Source organism: Salvelinus sp. IW2-2015, linkage group LG24, assembly GCF_002910315.2.
Source record: "Salvelinus sp. IW2-2015 linkage group LG24, ASM291031v2, whole genome shotgun sequence".
Taxonomy (NCBI): Eukaryota; Metazoa; Chordata; class Actinopteri; order Salmoniformes; family Salmonidae; genus Salvelinus; species Salvelinus sp. IW2-2015.
Window position 1 is genome coordinate 4,747,055 of NC_036864.1, and position 18,280 is coordinate 4,765,334.

The window sequence follows — 18,280 nt, forward strand, 5'->3', positions numbered from 1 at the left end:
TTATCACCGAAGGTATTCGGGCTGTCAGTGGCTGCTTTCATAACCAACAAAACCCCCACATACTGTACACACACACACARACACACCTCCTTCAGTGATGGTTAGAAAATAGATTGAGCTCAACAAGCCCTGGCGGAGAATCGTTGTAGGCGAGTGAGCTCGGCTTAATTTGTTTCCCTCTCACTGCGTTGCTTAGTGTTTATATAAAAATGTTGCTCCATCTGCTCCTTGGAGTGGAAAATTGTGTCCCTTCTTCGACATAAACAGAGATGGTATAGTTTTATTGCCACCGATGGGCCTGGGAAGATTTCKACACATACAGTGTCTTCCCGAAAAATAATCGCACCCCTTGACATTTTTCACATTTTGTTGTGTTACAGCCTGAATTTAAAATGGATTAAATTGAGATTTTGTATCACTGCCTTACACACAATACTCTATAATGACAAAGTGGAATTATGTTTTTCGTAAGTTTTACAATTTAATTATAAATTAAAAGCTGACATTTATTGAGTTAATAAGACAACCCCTTTGTTATGGCAATCATTTTTTTATATAATAAGTTGCATAGACTCACTCTGTGCAACAATAGTGTTTAAATTATTTTTGAATGACTACCTCATCTCTGGACCCAACATATAAAACTATTTGTAAGGTGTCATGGTTCCACCTGTCACCAGAGGGCGGCAGAGACCGTTCTAGAGACATTAACGACACTCAGGTGTGTCCTATTTAGTCGTTATGATTTCCCTGTTAAAAGAGGTGTGTTTTCTGTTGCCCTTTGCAGAAGCTTGAATTGTTTACCATGTGTGTTTGTTTCCTGAGTGAGTTTATGAGACATAGTGTTTGTTGGTTTTCAAGTGTACTGTGATCCTGTGGCTACCGTTTCTCAGTAAAGAATTATGTTTATCCTTAATCCCTGATTCCTCATCTGGTCTCTTCTCTGCACCTGGGTCCAACCTCACCATGTCACAGCAAGCTTCTGCCTCAACATGGACCCAGCAGAAATTAACCAGATCCAGAATGCTATAACCCATCAAGGAGCACTACTGGGCCGGCAGCAAGAACAACTCTCCCAAATATCAGAGACCCTCCGGGCACTTACCGATTCCCTCCAAAAATGGCCCAGCCCAGGAGAGGCCAATGCCCAAGTCTCATCGCCCAGTGCTACAAGCGATGCCATAGTTCCTCCAGGGAACCTGCACCAGGAACCCAAGATCCCAGCCCCCGGGCGGTATGATGGCCACCCGGGAGGATGCAAGGGGTTCCTCACTCAGTGCTCTCTGGTGTTCGAGCTACAGTCCTCCTCGTCCCACACCGATTGGGCCATGATTGCCTTTATCGTCTCTCTACTCTCGGGCAAGACCCTGACGTGGGCGACGGCGGTGTGGGAACAGCAACCACCATCCTGCAGCTCCATATTAGTCTTTACTGCCGAGCTGCGATGAGTCTTCCACCACTCAGTCGGCGGACGAGAAACAACAAGCCAACTGTTCAACCTCCGCCAAGGGGAAAAACCAGTGGCTGACTTCGCCATTGATTTCTGCACCTTAGCTGCCGAGAGTGGGTGGAATACTGAGGCACTGGTCACCGCTTTCCGCCAGGGTCTGTCTAACTCCATCAAGGATGAACTGGCCACTTGGGAATTTGGAGAGGACCTCAAGTCCCTGATAACGCTGGCCATCAGGATGGACATCCGAGAATGTGTGAGACATGGCTTTTTTGACACCATCCCGGTTTCCGGAGCACCCCAAGCCCCCTGAGCCCAGCATTGAGGAGGCCAGGCAGCTGGGACACACACGTCTGAGCCCACAGGAACGTGAGAGGCGCATGCGCGACAGCTGCTGCCTCTACTGTGGAGTTCTCAGCCATCTCCGTTTTACATGCCCAGAGTTGACGGGAAACGCCAGGGCTCYCCAGGACAAGGGGAGACCCTGACGAGCTGTGGAGTTACACCCCCGGTCACCGTCTGACACTACCGGCAACCCTCCATTGGGACAACCGTCAGCACCACATTCAAGCCTTCGTGGACTTAGGGGCCGCGGATAATCTCATTGACCAATACTTCACCAGAGAATTACAAATCCCCTTGGTGAAATGTCCCATCCATCTGCAGATTCAAGCCCTCAATGGACACCCCATCGGCTCCGGCCAGGTGGAATATCAGACCAAGCCCATTCTACTGCAGGTTGGGGTGAACCACTCTGAGACTCTTAATTTTCTTTTGAACCCTGCTCCAGAGAACCCCCTTATCCAAGGGTACCCCTGGCTAGTGCTACGTATCCCACTATTCTCCTGGTCCACGGGACACCTAGACTGGGGAAAGACATCTCCCCGGCTCCACCTCTCCCTGGGGCCGTCTGTATTCCCTCTTGACCCCTGAAATAGCAATCAAGGACAATTACATCCGGGAGTTGCTGGGGGCAGGTTTCATTCGCTCCAATACATACCCAGCTCGTCCAGGCTTCTTTGTGGGAAAGAAGGATGGAGGCCTGCGTCCCTGTATCGATTACAGAGGGCTGAACAGTACTGCGATTAAGAATCGTTACCCCTTACCCCTGATGTCCACCGCCTTGGACTTGGCCCATGGGGCCCAATTCTTCACCAAACTGGACCTCTGCAAAGCTTACAATCTGGTGAGAATCAGGGAGGGAGATGAATGGAAGACTGCCTTTAACACCCCGAGTGGCCACTGAGTATTTAGTCATGCCCTTCGGATTATCGAACATACCGGCAGTCTTCCAAGCATTAGTCAATGACACACTTAGGGATGCATCGGTTTGTCATTGTTTACCTCGACGTCATCCTGATCTTCTCCAAGACCCTTCTGGAACACATCCTGCACATCCGTCAAGTCCTGAGATGCCTCCTGCAGAGTTAACTATGAACTAAGATAGAGAAGTGTGAGTTACATGTATCCCAAGTTTCTTTCCTGGGCCACATTATCTCTAGCACCGGCATCCAAATGGACCCCGTAAAGGTGAGGGCGGTCACCGACTGACCCCGTAGCGCCTCACTTAAACAAGTCCTCACCAAAGTTGTTTTATATTTGTTTCAACTTTGGTGCGGTGGCAGCACCTCTCACGGCCATAACCCTAAACTCCCAGAACCGTAAAAAACGGAACAAGCAACATTGTTTCATATGTTTTGGGACTGTTACAAACAGTCTGGTTTCTGGGAATTAATATTTAAATGTTTCTCTTATATATATCTCAGKAAAAAAATAAACGTCCTCTCACTGTCAGCTGTGTTTATTTTCAGCAAACTGAACATGTGTAAGTATTTGTATGAACATAACAAGATTCAAGAACTGAGACATAAATTTTACAAATTCCACAGACATGTGACTAACAGAAATGGAATAATGTGTCCCTGAACAAAGGGGGGGGGTCAAAATCAAAAGTAACAGTCAGTATCTGGTGTGGCCACCAGCTGCATTAAGTACTGCAGTGCATCTCCTCCTCATGAACTGCACCAGATTTGCCAGTTCTTGCTGTGAGATATTACCTCACTCCTCCACCAAGGCACCTGCAAGTTCCCGGACATTTCTAGGGTATTGGCCCTAGCCCTCACTCAAATCAAAAACATTTTTTTGTCACATACACATGGTTAGCAGATGTTAATGTGAGTGTAGCGAAATGCTTGTGCTTCTAGTTCCGACAATGCAGTAATAACCAATGAGTAATCTAACCTAACAATTCACAACTACTACCTTATACACACAAGTGTAAAGGGATAAAGAATATGTACATAAAGAATATATGAATGAGTGATGGTACAGAACATAGGCAATAGGCAAGATGCAGTAGATGGTTCGAGTACAGTATATACATATGAGATGAGTAATGTAGGGTATGTAAACATAAAAGTGCATAGTTTAAAGTGGCTAGTGATACATGTATTACATAAAGATGGCAAGATGCAGTAGATGATATAGAGTACAGTATATACATATACATTATATAAGTGGCATTGGTTAAAATGGCTAGTGTGTCACGTCCCTGACCTATTTCTGTTAGTTTGTTGTATGTGTTGTTGGTCAGGACGTGAGTTTGGGTGGGCATTCTATGTTGTCTGTTTCTATGTTGGTTTAAGGGTTGCCTGGTATGGCTCTCAAAGAGGCAGGTGTTTGGCGTTCCTCTAATTGAGAGTCATATTTAGGTAGGTTGTTTCACAGTGTTCGTTGTGGGGTGTTGTCTCCTGTGTCTGTGTGATGTTCACCATACGGGAATGTTTCGGTTTGTTCGTGCGTTTATGTAGTCTGTTCCTGTGTCAGCGTGCTTCGTGTATATGTAAGTTCGTTTGTTCAGGTCTGTCTACATGTTTTTGTGTTTTGTTAGTTATATCAAGTATATCGTTTCGTTTTCGTCTTTGTCTGTTTTGTTTATTTAATAAATCATTATGTATTCACAACTGCTGCGCCTTGGTTCAATCACTACTCCTCCTCTTCGTATGAAGAGAGAGAGGAACGCCGTTACATAGTGATACATTTTTATCAATTTCCATCAATTTCCATTATTAAAGTGAGCTGGAGTTGAGTCAGTATGTTGGCAGCAGCCTCGATGTTAGTGGTGGCTGTTTAAACAGTCTGATGGCTCTTGAGATAGAAGCTGTTTTTCAGTCTCTCGGTCCTGCTTTGATGCACCTGTACTGATTTCGCCTTCTGGATGAGAGCGGGGTGAACAGGCAGTGCGTCGGGTGGTTGTTGTCCTTGATGATCTTTATGGCCTTCCTGTGACATCGGGTGGTGTAGGTGTCATGGAGGCAGGTAGTTTTGCCCAGTGATGCGTTGTGCAGACTCCTACCTCTGGAGAGCCTTACGGTTGTGGGCAGAGCGTTTGCCGTACCAGGCGGTGATACAGCCCGACAGGATGCTCTTCGATTGTGCATCTGTAGAAGTTTGAGAGTGCTTTTGGAGACAAGCCAAATTTCTTCACCTCCTGAGGTTGAAGAGGCGCGCTGCGCCTTCTTCACAACGCTGTCTGTGTGGGTGGACCAATTCAGTTTGTGCGTGATTGTCACGTTCCTGACCTGTTTTCTGTTTAGTTTTGTGTGTTAGTTGGTCAGGACGTGAGTTTGGGTGGGCATTCTGTTTGTCTGTTTCTATGTTGGTTTAGGGTTGCCTGGTATGGCTCTCAATTGGAGGCAGGTGTTTGCGTTCCTCTATTGAGAGTCAATATTTAGGTAGGCTGTTCACAGTGTTTGTTTGTGGTGGGTTGTCTCCTGTGTCTGTGTCGATGTTTGCACCATACGGGACTGTTTACGGTTTGTTCATTTCATGTAGTCTGTTCCTGTTCATTTTCGTTCTTCACGTTGTATGTAAGTTCGTTGTTCAGGTCTGTCTACTTTCGTTTTGTTATTTTGTATCATTTTCAAGTTAGTTCGTTTTCGGTTTGTTCGTTTTGTCTTGTTAATAAAATTCATCATGTCATTTCAACGCGCTGCACCTTGGTTCAATCCCTGCTCCTCCTCTTCGGATGAAGAGGAGGAGGACCGCCGTTACAGAACACCCACCGATCCAGAACAAGCGGCGTGAATTCGAGCAGTGGCCTGCTACACAGGAATCATGGACTTGGGAGGAAATATTAGAGGGAAAAGGACCCTGGGCGCAAACTGGAGAATATCGCTGCTCTCCTGAGAAGAGTGAGGCAGCCACAGCCCAGGAGCGGTGGTTTAAGGAGGCAGCTAGGAGACGTGGATGGAAGCCGGAGAATAAGCTCGAAACCGGAATTATGAGGGGACGCGTCTTGCACGGAAGCCCGAAAGCCCGTGAGTAACTCCCAAAAATTTCTTGGGGGGGGCTAAGGGTAGTGGGCCAAGGGCAGGTAGGAGACTGCGCCACTTCCAGGCTTACCGTGGAGAGCGGGAGTACGGGCAGACACCGTGTTACGACAGTGAGCGCACGGTGTCTCCTGTACGTGTGCATAGCCGGTGCGGTGTATTCCACCTCCCGCACTGGTAGGGCTAGATTGGGCATTGAGCCAGGTGTCATGAGGCCGGCTCAACGCGTCTGGTCTCCAGTGCGTCTCCTCGGGCCGGCATACATGGACCTGCCTTACGCATGTTTCCCGCGTTCGCCTACACAGCCCGTGCGGGTTATTCCACCTCCCCGCACTGGGCGGGCGACGGGAGCATTCAACCAGGTAAGGTTGGGCAGGCTCAATGCTCAAGAGAGCCAGTACGCCTGCACGGTCCGGTATTTCGGCGCCACCCTCCCGCCCCAGCTAGTACCTACAGTGCCTACACTACGCACTAGGCTACCAGTGCATTTCCAGAGCCCCTGTTCCTCCCACGCACTCTCCCTATAGTGCGTGTATCCAGTTCGGTGCCTCCAGTTCCGGCCCAGCCACTAAGCCACTGTGCGTCTCCTAAGTCCTGTACACACTGTCACTCTCTCCCGTACTAGTCCTGAGGTGCGTGCCCTCAGCCCGGTGCACCAGTGCGGTACCACGCACCAGGTATAGAGTAGCTTTGAGAGTTCAGTGTGCCCTGTCCCTGCTCCCCGCACTATATGAAGGTGCGTGTCCTTAGCCGGTGCCTCCAGTTCCGGCACCACGCACCAGGTCTACAGTGCGCTTATCCGGCCAGAGCCATCCGTCTCCCCAGCGCCATCTGAGCTCTAGCTCTGAGCCTCGTCTCCCAGCGCCATCTGAGCATCCGTCTCCCCACCGCGCATCTGAGCCATCGTCTCCCCAGCGCCGTCTGAGCCGCCCGTCTGCAATGAGCCTGCAAAGCCGCCCGTCTGCCATGAGCCTGCAAAGCGCCCGTCTGCCATGAGCCACAGAGCCGTCCGCCAGACAGGAGCCGCTAGAGCCGCCCGCCAGACAGGAGCCGTAGAGCCGTCGTCAGAGGTCTGCAGAGCGCCAACGCAGACAGGCTTGCAGAGCGCCACCGACAGGATCTGCCAGAGCGCGCCCAGACAGGTCTGCAGAGCCAGCAGACAGGATCTGCCAGAGCCGCCAGCCAGACGGATCTGCCAGAGCCGCCAGCCGGGAGGCCAGCAGCAGCCAGAGCAGCGACAGCGAGCCATGAGACGCAGCCAGAGCCCGTCAGAGAGCCATGAGCAGCCAGAGCGTCAGAGAGCCATGAGCAGCCAGAGCCGTCAGAGAGCCATGAGCAGCAGAGCGTGAGCCAGGCGCCAGAGCGTCAGCCAGCCATGAGCGTCCAGAGCCGTCAGCCAGCCATGAGCGTCCAGAGCCGTCAGCACTGCCATGAGCGTCCAGAGCCGTCAGACTGCCATGAGCGTCCAGAGGCGTCAGCCTGCCATGAGCGTCCAGAGCCGTCAGCCTGCCATGAGCGTCAGAGCCGTCAGCCTGCATGAGCGTCCAGAGCCGTCAGTCAGCTGCATGAGCTGTCCCTCAGCCAGAAGCGGCTAGTAATTCAGAACTGCCCCTCAGTCACGAGCTGTCTCTCTGTCCGGAGCTGCCCTTCAGTCCGGGTTGCCCCTCTATCCTGAGCTACCTCTTTATCCTGAGCTACCTCTCTCTCCTAAGCTATCCCTCTGTCCTGAGCTATCCTATGTCCTGAGCTACCTTGTCCCAGAGCTGTCCTTGATTCTGGTGTTGCCCCTAAATTTAGGTGGGGTTATTTGGAGGGTGGTCATTGTGGGGAGGCTAAGGAAGCGGGGATTGATTATGGTGGGGTGGAACCACGCCCGGAGCCTAAGCCACGCACCGTGGTCAGATCCACCCGAGCCCTCCCTGGACTTTTTGGTGATGCGTTCGGAGTACGCATCTTGAGGGGGGGTTATGTCACGTTCCGACCTGTTTTCTGTTTAGTTTTTGTGTGTTAGTTGGTCAGGACGTGAGTTTGGGTGGGCATTCTATGTTGTCTGTTTCTATGTTGGTTTAGGGTTGCCTGGTATGGCTCTCAATTGGAGGCAGGTGTTTGGCGTTCCTCTAATTGAGAGTCATATTTAGGTAGGCTGTTCACAGTGTTTTGTTTGTGGTGGTTGTCTCCTGTGTCTGTGTCGATGTTTGCACCATACGGGACTGTTTACGGTTTGTTCATTTCATGTAGTCTGTTCCTGTTCATTTCGTTCTTCACGTTGTATGTAAGTTCGTTGTTCAGGTCTGTCTACTTTCGTTTTGTTATTTTGTATCATTTTCAAGTATAGTTCGTTTTCGTGTTTGTTCGTTTTGTTTGTTATAAAATTCATCATGTCATTTCAACGCGCTGCACCTTGGTTCAATCCCTGCTCCTCCTCTTGGATGAAGAGGAGGAGGACCGCCGTTACAGAGATGTGTACGCCGAGGAACTTAACTTACTACCCTCTCCACTACTGTCCCGTCGATGTGGATAGGGGGGTGCTCCCTCTGCTATTTCCTGAAGTCCACAATCATCTTTTGTTTTGTTGACGTTGAGTGTGAGGTTATTTCCTGACACCACACTCCGAGGGCCCTCACCTCCTCCCTGTAGCCGTCTCGTCGTTGTTGGTAATCAAGCCTACACTGTAGTGTCGTCCGCAAACTTGATGATTGAGTCGGAGGGCGTGCATGGCCACGCAGTCATGGGTGAACAGGGAGTACAGGAGAGGGCTCAGAACGCACCCTTGTGGGGCCCCAGTGTTGAGGATCAGCGGGTTGGAGATGTTGTTACCTACCTTCACCACCTGGGGGCGGCCCGTCAGAAAGTCCAGTACCAGTTGCACAGGGCGGGGTCGAGACCCAGGGTCTCGAGCTTGATGACGAGTTTGGAGGGTACTATGGTGTTAAATGCTGAGCTGTAGTCGGTGAACAGCATTCTCACATAGGTATTCCTCTTGTCCAGATGGGTTAGCGGTGTGCATGTGGTTGCGATTGCGTCGTCTGTGGAGCCTATTGCGGTGAGAATTGGAGTGGGTCTAGGTGTCAGGTAGGGTGGAGGTGATATGGTCTTGACTAGTCTCTCAAAGCACTTCATGATGACGGCAGTGAGTGCTACGGGCCGGTAGTCGTTTAGCTCAGTTACCTTAGCTTTCTTGGGAACAGAACAATGGTGGCCCTCTTGAAGCATGTGGGAACAGAGACTGGGATAGGATTGATTGAATATGTCCGTACACTCTCCGATCCAAGAGATCCAGAAGCATGTCTCAATGGGATTGAGATCCGGGCTCTTCGCTGGCCATGGCAGAACACTGACATTCCTGTCTTGCAGGAAATCACGCACAGAATGAGCAGTATGGCTGGTGGCATTGTCATGCTGGAGGGTCATGTCAGGATGAGCCTGCAGGAAGGGTACCACATGAGGGAGGAGGCTGTCTTCCCTGTAACGCACAGCGTTGAGATTGCCTGCAATGACAACAAGCTCAGGCCGATGAGGCTGTGACACACCGCCCCAGACCATGATGGACCCTCCAACTCGATCCCGCTCCCACTCCAGAGTACAGGCCTCGGTGTCACGTTCATTCCTTCGACGATAAATGCGAACCCGACCATCACCCCTGGTGAGACAAAACCGCGACTCGTCAGTGAAAAGCACTTTTGCCAGTCCTGCCTGGTCCAGCGATGGTGGGTTTGTGCCCATAGGCGACGGTGTTGCCGGTGATGTCGGGTGAGGACCTGCCTTACAAGAGGCCTACAAGCCCTCAGTCCAGCCTCTCTCAGCTTATTGCGGACAGTCTGAGCACTGATGAAGGGATTGTGCGTTCCTGGTGTAACTCGGGCAGTTGTTGTTGCCATCCTGTACCTGTCCTGCAGGTGTGATGTTGAGATGTACCGATCCTGTGCAGGTGTTATTATACGTGGTCTGCCACTGCGAGGACAATCAGCTGGCCGTCCTGTCTCCCTGTAGCGCTGTCTTAGGAGTCTCACAGTACGGACATTGCAATTTGCCCTGGCCACATCTGCAGTCCTCATGCCTCCTTGCAGCATACCTAAGGCACGTTCACGCAGATGAGCAGGGACCCTGGGCATCTTTCTTTTGGTGTTTTTCAGAGTCAGTAGAAAGGCCTCTTTAGTGTCCTAAGTTTTCATAAATGTGACCTTAATTGCCTACCGTCTGTAAGCTGTTAGTGTCTTAACGACCGTTCCACAGGTGCATGTTCATTAATTGTTTATAGTTCATTGAACAAGCATGGGAAACAGTGTTTAAACCCTTTACAATGAAGATCTGTGAAGATATTTGGATTTTTATGAATTATCTTTGAAAGACAGGGTCCTGAAAAAGGGACGTTTCTTTTTTTGCTGTGTGTATACGTATCTATGACACTGTTATAGATCCGTCTCCTCTTACAGCCATTTTTGAAGTACTGCCCATAGGTACCCCCCTGTCAAGAATTCAGTCGTACTCTGTTACTTAAACTTCTTGCCGCACGGATCCCTTTAGCGGGATCATTTTCGTAAACAACCGCTGAATTGCAGAGCGCCAAATTCAAAAATAATACAAAAAATATTTATAATCATGAAATCACAAGTGAAATATACCAAAACACAGCTTAGCTTGTTGTTAATCCACCTATCATGTCAGATTTTGAAAATATGCTTTACAGAGAAAGCAATCCAAGCGTTTGTGAATTTATCAATCACTAGACAAAACAGTAAGAGCAGCTAGCCCCAAATTAGCTTGGTCACGAAAGTCAGAAAAGCAATAAAATTAATCGCTTACCTTTGATAATCTTCGGATGTTTGCACTCACGAGACTCCCAGTTACACAATAAATGTTATTTTTGTTTGATAAAGATTTGTTTTATAATATAATAATTTGGTTTGCGCGTTATGTTCAGAAAACCACAGGCTCGTTCRGGTRCTGAAAGGCAGACGAAAATTCCAAAAAGTATCCGTAATGTTTGTAGAAACATGTCAAAGTTTTTTATAATCAATCCTCAGGTTGTTTTTAACATACATAATCGATAATATTTCAACCGGYCGGTAACCTATTCAATACTACAGAGAAAGAAAATGTCGAGCTACATCTCTCGCGCGCAGGAACTAATCAAAGGACACCTGACACCTGAAAAATCTTGCTAATTTTTCAAAATAAAAGCTTGAAACTATGTCTAAAGCCTGGTCACAGCCTGAGGAAGCAATTGGAAAAGGAATCTGGTTGATACCCCTTTAAATGGAGGAGGGGCAGGCAACGGAACAGGGATTTTTCCAAATAAAAGGCACTTCCGGGTTGGATTTCCTCAGAATTTCYCCAGCAAAATCAGTTCTGTTATACTCACAGACAATATTTTGACAGTTTTGGAAACTTTAGAGTGTTTTCTATCCTAATCTGTCAATTATATGCATATTCTAGCATCTGGACCTGAGAAATAGCCTGTTTACCTTGGGAACGTTATTTTTCCAAACATAAAAATTCTGCCCCCTAGCTGAAAGACGTTTTAAACAACTCTTTTAGCTGGACGGCTAATACTCCAGAACTGGAAGATGGCAGTTCCCCCATCTTATAAATATTGGGTGGGAGATGTGTTGTGCTCTCTGAAATTATATATTTTTTTATTCAATACACTTGGGAACTCCAAACTGTTCTATGATGCTTGTGCTCTGATGGCCTTCTTATTAAAACAAAAATAAGTCTGTATTTGACATCCCTGTGGCTCACGGGTTGGAGGAGCATTTCTTTGTGGGTTTCCTGGGGGGACACTGAGGTTGATGTGCCTATTGATTCTTATGGAATGTGACTTGCGGATGCTTTATTRCTCTTGTCCTGTCAGAGACTAACAATGAGCTTGTTTTCCCAGTTTTTTATTTTGTTCACTCTTACAACTTTCATTTTGCTCCAGTGGATGGTCGGTCTGTGGCCATGACTGTCTGTGAGTGGTTGTATTTCTCCACCCCTGTCCCTCATCTGTTTACAGAAACAATGGCGAGGGGACCATTCTGTCCCTGTATTAACTGCAGATTGCCCTTTAACCTTTGTACCCTTCTGCCCAGTGTGTTTAACTTGTCTAAAGTACGGTATCTTTACAGCTATTCTTTATTCGATTTTTTTCTAGTTGAGTATATTGTTTATTGTGGTGTTTTATGTGTGTAAAACTGAATAAACAGAGTTTTCACAAATAAAATGACTTAAATGGCTGTCTAGCAATGATCAACACCAATTTGACAGAGCTTGAAGAATTTAAAAAATGTTGTACAATCCAGGTGTGAAAAGCTCTTAGACTTGCCCAGAAAGACTCACAGCTGTAATCGCTGCCAAAGGTGATGCTAACATGTAATGACTCAGGGGGTTGAATACTTACAGTTGAAGTCGGAAGTCATTAAAACTAGTTTTTCAACCACTCCACACATTTCTTGTTAAACAAACTATAGTTTTGGCAAGTCGGTTAGGATATTTACTTTGTGCATGACACAAGTCATTTTTCCAACAATTGTTTACAGACAGATTATTTCACTTATAATTCACTGTATCACAATTCCAGTGGGTCAGAAGTTTACATACACTAAGTTGACTGTGCCTTTAAACACCTTGGAAAATTCCAGAAAATTATGTCATGGCTTTAGAAGCTTCTGATAGGCTAATTGACATCATTTGAGTCAATTGAAAGTGTACCTGTGGATGTATTTCAAGGCCTACCTTCAAACCCAGTGCTTCTTTGCTTGACATCATGGGAAAATCAAATGATAAATATTGTCGACCTCCACAAGTCTGGTTCATCCTTGGGAGGAATTTCCAAACACCTGAAGGTACCACGTTCATCTGTACAAACAATAGTGCGCAAGTATAAACATCATGGGACCATGCAGCCGTCATACCGCTCAGGAAGGAGACGCATTCTGTCGCCTAGAGATGAACGTACTTTGGTGCGAAAAATGCAAATCAATCCCAGAACAACAGCAAAGGACCTTGTGAAGATGCTGGAGGAAACGGGTACAAAGGTATCTATATCCACAGTAAAACGAGTTCTATGTCGACATAACCTGAAAGGCCGCTCAGCAAGGAAGAAGCCACTGCTCCAAAACCTTTATAAAAAAGCCAGACTACGTTTTGTAACTGCACATGGGGACAATGATCGTACTTTTCCTCATGATGTCCTCTGGTTTGATGAAACAAAAATATAACTGTTTGGCCATAATGACAATCGTCATGTTTGGAGGAAAAAGGGGGAGGCTTGCAAGCCGAAAAACACCATCCCAACCGTGAAGCACGGGGGTGGCAGCATTATGTTGTGGGGGTGCTTTGTTGCAGAAGGGACTGGTGCACTTCACAAAATAAATGACTGCATGAGGAAGGGAAATTATGTGGATATATTGAAGCTACATCTCAAGACATCAGTCAGGAAGTTAAAGCTTGGTCACAAATGGGTCTTCCAAATGGACATTGCCCCAAAGTATACTTCCAAAGATGTGGCAAAATGGCTTAAGGACAACAAAGTCAAGGTATTGGAGTGGCCATCACAAAGCCCTGACCTCAATCCCATAGAAAATTTGTGGGCAGAACTGAAAAGCGTGTGCGAGCAAGGAGGCCTATAAACCTGACTCAGTTACACCAGCTCTGTCAGGAGGAATGGGCCAAAATTCAACCAACTTATTGTAGGAAGTTTTTGGAAGGCTACCCAAAACGTTTGACCCAAGTTAAACAATTTAAAGGCAATGCTACCAAATACGAATTGAGTGTATGTAAACTTCTGACACACTGGGAATGTGATGAAAGAAATAAAAGCTGAAATATATCATTCTCTCTTCTATTATTCTGACATTTCACATTCTTAAAATAAAGTGGTGATCCTAACTGACCTAAAACAGGGAGTTTTTACTCTGATTAAATGTCAGGAATTTTGAAAAACTGAGTTTAAATGTATTTGGCTGTGTATGTAAACTTCTGACTTCAACTGTATATACTGTATAATCAATATAGTGTATATTAGTGTATTATTTGTACAACATTTTATGTTAGTCATTTTTTGCCAACGATCTACACCCAAAAATATATCTTAATCCTACCTTGTAACACAACAAAGTGGAAAAAGTCAAAGGGTGTGAATACTTTCTTAAAACAAAGGTACACCGATACAACTCTTTCTCAAATCTTTTCCATCTCTCTCTCTCTCTCTCTCTCTCTCTCTCTCTCTCTCTCTCTCTCTCTCTCTCTCTCTCTCTCTCTCTCTCTCTCTCATCCTCTCTCTCTCATAGGATACTAACCTCTACCATAGACTAGACCATATAGAGGGCCTGGTTGTCACGCCCTGACCGTAGAGCGCTTTTTATGTCTCTATTTTGCTTTGGTCAGGGTGTGATTTGGGTGGGCATTCTATGTTCTTTATTTCTAGGTCTTGTATTTCTTTGTTTCTGGCCGAGTGTGGTTCCCAATCAGAGGCAGCTGTCTATGTTAAGTTGCGTGTCAGCACTAGTTGTGTATCGCGTCACGTTCGTTTTGTTGTTTTGTTAGTTTGTTTAAGTGTTCTTCGTTTATTAAAAAAAGTATGTATTCACGTCACGCTGCGTCTTGGTCTCATCGTTACGACGAACGTGACACTGGTAGTGATACAGCTCAACTTATCTCTTTCCTCAAACTGTCATTCCAGTGCCATAACCTTTTATGAGCCCTTGGGCTTAACTTCTTACATCACAGCTCTGTTTTTACCTTGCCACTGCCTTCCCTATCACTGTGCTGTGCAGTATTTCCACTGTTCCACTAAGAAAATGTCATGCAGAAGATTTAATAGTGTTTTGAATACGTTTATTTTCCAGATTATGTATGCATGAAGGTAGTTAAGGCAGTTGGCAGTACCTCGAGGGCTTTTTTATGTTATACATTTTATTTATGGAAGTTATAACCATTTCAAGGTCAGTCAGCAGATATTGGCGCTGCTTTACGATTTCGCATCTGACATCACCTCACGTTGCCTCTATAATGTTGTTTGTTATGGTTGTTATGAGGTCCTTAATGTGAACTTCAAAACCTATCTGCCTCACAGCCTCCGGTCTTTCAAGGCCAGTATAATGTTGTTTGCAAGGTTGTGTTGTATCATATCTCTAGCCTCCAGTCTTTTCTATACTTTTAAAAAATCTAAATGTTGGTCACATCATGGATTAGTAAAGTGCATCGCGGGAGTTTTACCTCTGAGAGGTGTAGGAAGGTGAAGGGCTTAAAATCATAAAGTAATCTGGAATCCTAAAAAGAGAGTGTGAACCCTCAATTATAGATGAAATGGTGGTGGGGGATGACATGTTTGGATGAAGGAAGAAATTGGTGGAATCCCAGTTTTACCATAAAAACATCCGTAAACCTGATTCATTAGTTTAGTCATTTAGAAGACACTCTTATCCAGAGTGACTTACAGGAGCAATAAAGGTTAAGTGCCTTGCTCAAGGGCACATCGACAGATTTTTCATGTAGTCAACTCAGGGATTCAAACCACCTTCTTTTTGGTTGCTGGCCCAAAGCTCTTAACCATTAGGCTACCTGCCGCCACCACAGCCAAATTATCACCCTGTATTAGCAATAATTAGCAATGATGTTTCCAATTGGTGTTTCATTTGATAGTAAAAGCCTCGTCTCTTGAATCCTTACTCGTCTCCTCTACTGCCGCTACATTATTGATGTGTGAATAACATTGAGAGGGTCATAGAGGGGTCATTGGGCTGCTGTTTTTGCATTTGTTTTAGGATTATAAATTGAGTCAGAGACTACTGGTCGTGATGCCAGACGCACACAAACACATTCGCACACGCACGTGCAAGCGCACACGCACACGCACACACACACACACACACAGTAGCAGTAGCAGGAAGAGGGACTCCCTGTAACGTTGTGTTAGTGTCAGGAGCAGACTACAGGATCAATGAGAACAAGAAGACAAAAAGCTTCCATGGAAGCCCTGCGGACACTGTGCCAGCCCTCCCGTGTGGGTCACAGGTGGCTGGTTGCACTTGAATTGGGGAAGACAGGCTCATAGTAATGGCTGGAACGGAATAGAATGGTATCAAACATGGGTTCCATGTGGTTAATACCATTCCATTCACTCCGTTCCAGCCATTATTATGAGCCGTCCTCCCCTCAGCAGCCTCCTGTGGTGTGTGTGTGTCCTCCAGACCAAACCAGCCAGGTAGAAAGCAGACAAAGCCCTCTCAGCCTGGAAGGTTTATCCCTCAACACAACAACAACAAGTTACCTCATAACAACAACCATACAGGTGCTCAGTCAACAACAGGTTACCTCTTTTTATTTATTTTTTATTTCACCTTTATTTAACCAGGTAGGCTAGTTGAGAACAAGTTCTCATTTGCAACTGCGACCTGGCCAAGATAAAGCATAGCAGTGTGAACAGACAACACAGAGTTACACATGGAGTAAACAATAAACAAGTCAATAACATGGTAGAAAAAAAAAGAGAATCTACATACAATGTGTGCAAAAGGCATGAGGTAGGCAATAAATCGAATAATTACAATTTAGCAGATTAACACTGGAGTGATAAATCATCAGATGATCATGTGCAAGAAGAGATACTGGTGTGCAAAAGAGCAGAAAAGTAAATAAATAAAAGCAGTATGGGGGGTGAGGTAGGTAAATTGGGTGGGTAGTTTACAGATGGACTATGTACAGCTGCAGCGATCGGTTAGCTGCTCGGATAGCAGATTTTTAAAGTTGTTGAGGGAGATAAAGTCTCCAACTTCAGAGATTTTTGCAATTCGTTCCAGTCGCAGGCAGCAGAGAACTGGAAGGAAAGGCGTCCAAATGAGGTTTTGGCTTTAGGGATGATCAGTGAGATACACCTGCTGGAGCGCGTGTTGCGGGTGGGTGTAGCCATCGTGACCAGTGAACTGAGATAAGGCGGCACTTTACCTAGCATAGCCTTGTAGATGACCTGGAGCCAGTGGGTCTGACGACGAACATGTAGCGAGGGCCAGCCGACTAGGGCATACAGGTCGCAGTGGTGGGTCGTATAAGGTGCTTTAGTAACAAAACGAATGGCACTGTGATAAACTGCATCCAGTTTGCTGAGTAGAGTATTGGAAGCTATTTTGTAGATGACATCGCCGAAGTCGAGGATCGGTAGGATAGTCAGTTTTACTAGGGTAAGTTTGGCGGCGTGAGTAAGGAGGCTTTGTTGCGGAATAGAAAGCCGATTCTTGCTTTGATTTTGGATTGGAGATGTTTGATATGAGTCTGGAAGGAGAGTTTGCAGTCTAGCCAGACACCTAGGTACTTATAGATGTCCACATATTCTAGGTCGGAACCGTCCAGGGTGGTGATGCTAGTCGGCGTGCGGGTGCAGGCAGCGAACGGTTGAAAAGCATGCATTTGGTTTTACTAGCGTTTAAGAGCAGTTGGAGGCCACGGAAGGAGTGTTGTATGGCATTGAAGCTCGTTTGGAGGTTAGATAGCACAGTGTCCAAGGAAGGGCCGAAGTATATAGAATGGTGTCGTCTGCGTAGAGGTGGATCAGGGAATCGCCCGCAGCAAGAGCAACATCATTGATGTATACAGAGAAAAGAGTCGGCCCGAGAATTGAACCCTGTGGTACCCCCATAGAAACTGCCAGAGGACCGGACAACATGCCCTCCGATTTGACACACTGAACTCTGTCTGCAAAGTAGTTGGTGAACCAGGCAAGGCAGTCATTAGAAAAACCGAGGCTACTGAGCTGCCGATAAGAATATGGTGATTGACAGAGTCGAAAGCCTTGGCCAGGTCGTGAAGACGGCTGCACAGTAATGTCTTTTATCGATGGCGGTTATGATATCGTTTAGTACCTTGAGCGTGGCTGAGGTGCACCCATGACCGGCTCGGAAACCGGATTGCACAGCGGAGAAGGTACGGTGGGATTCGAGATGTCAGTGATCTGTTTGTTGACTTGGCTTTCGAAGACCTTAGATAGGCAGGGCAGGATGGATATAGGTCTGTAACAGTTTGGGTCCAGGGTGTCTCCCCCTTTGAAGAGGGGGATGACCGCGGCAGCTTTCCAATCCTTGGGGATCTCAGATGATACGAAGGAGAGTTGAACAGGCTGGTGATAGGGGGTGCAACAATGGCGGCGGACAGTTTCAGAAATAGGGGGTCCAGTTGTCAAGCCCAGCTGATTTGTATGGGTCCAGTTTTCCAGCTCTTTCAGAACATCTGCTATCTGGATTTGGGTAAAGGAGAAGCTGGGGAGGCTTGGGCGAGTAGCAGCGGAGGGCGGGGCTGTTGGCCAAGGTTGGAGTCGCCAGGAGGAAGGCATGGCCAGCCATTGAGAAATGCTTGTTGAAGTTTTCGATTATCACGGATTTATCGGTGGTGACCGTGTTACCTAGCCTCAGTGCAGTGGGCAGCTGGGAGGAGGTGCTCTTGTTCTCCATGGACTTTACAGTATCCCAGAACTTTTTGGAGTTAGAGCTACAGGATGCAAATTTCTGCTTGAAAAAGCTGGCCT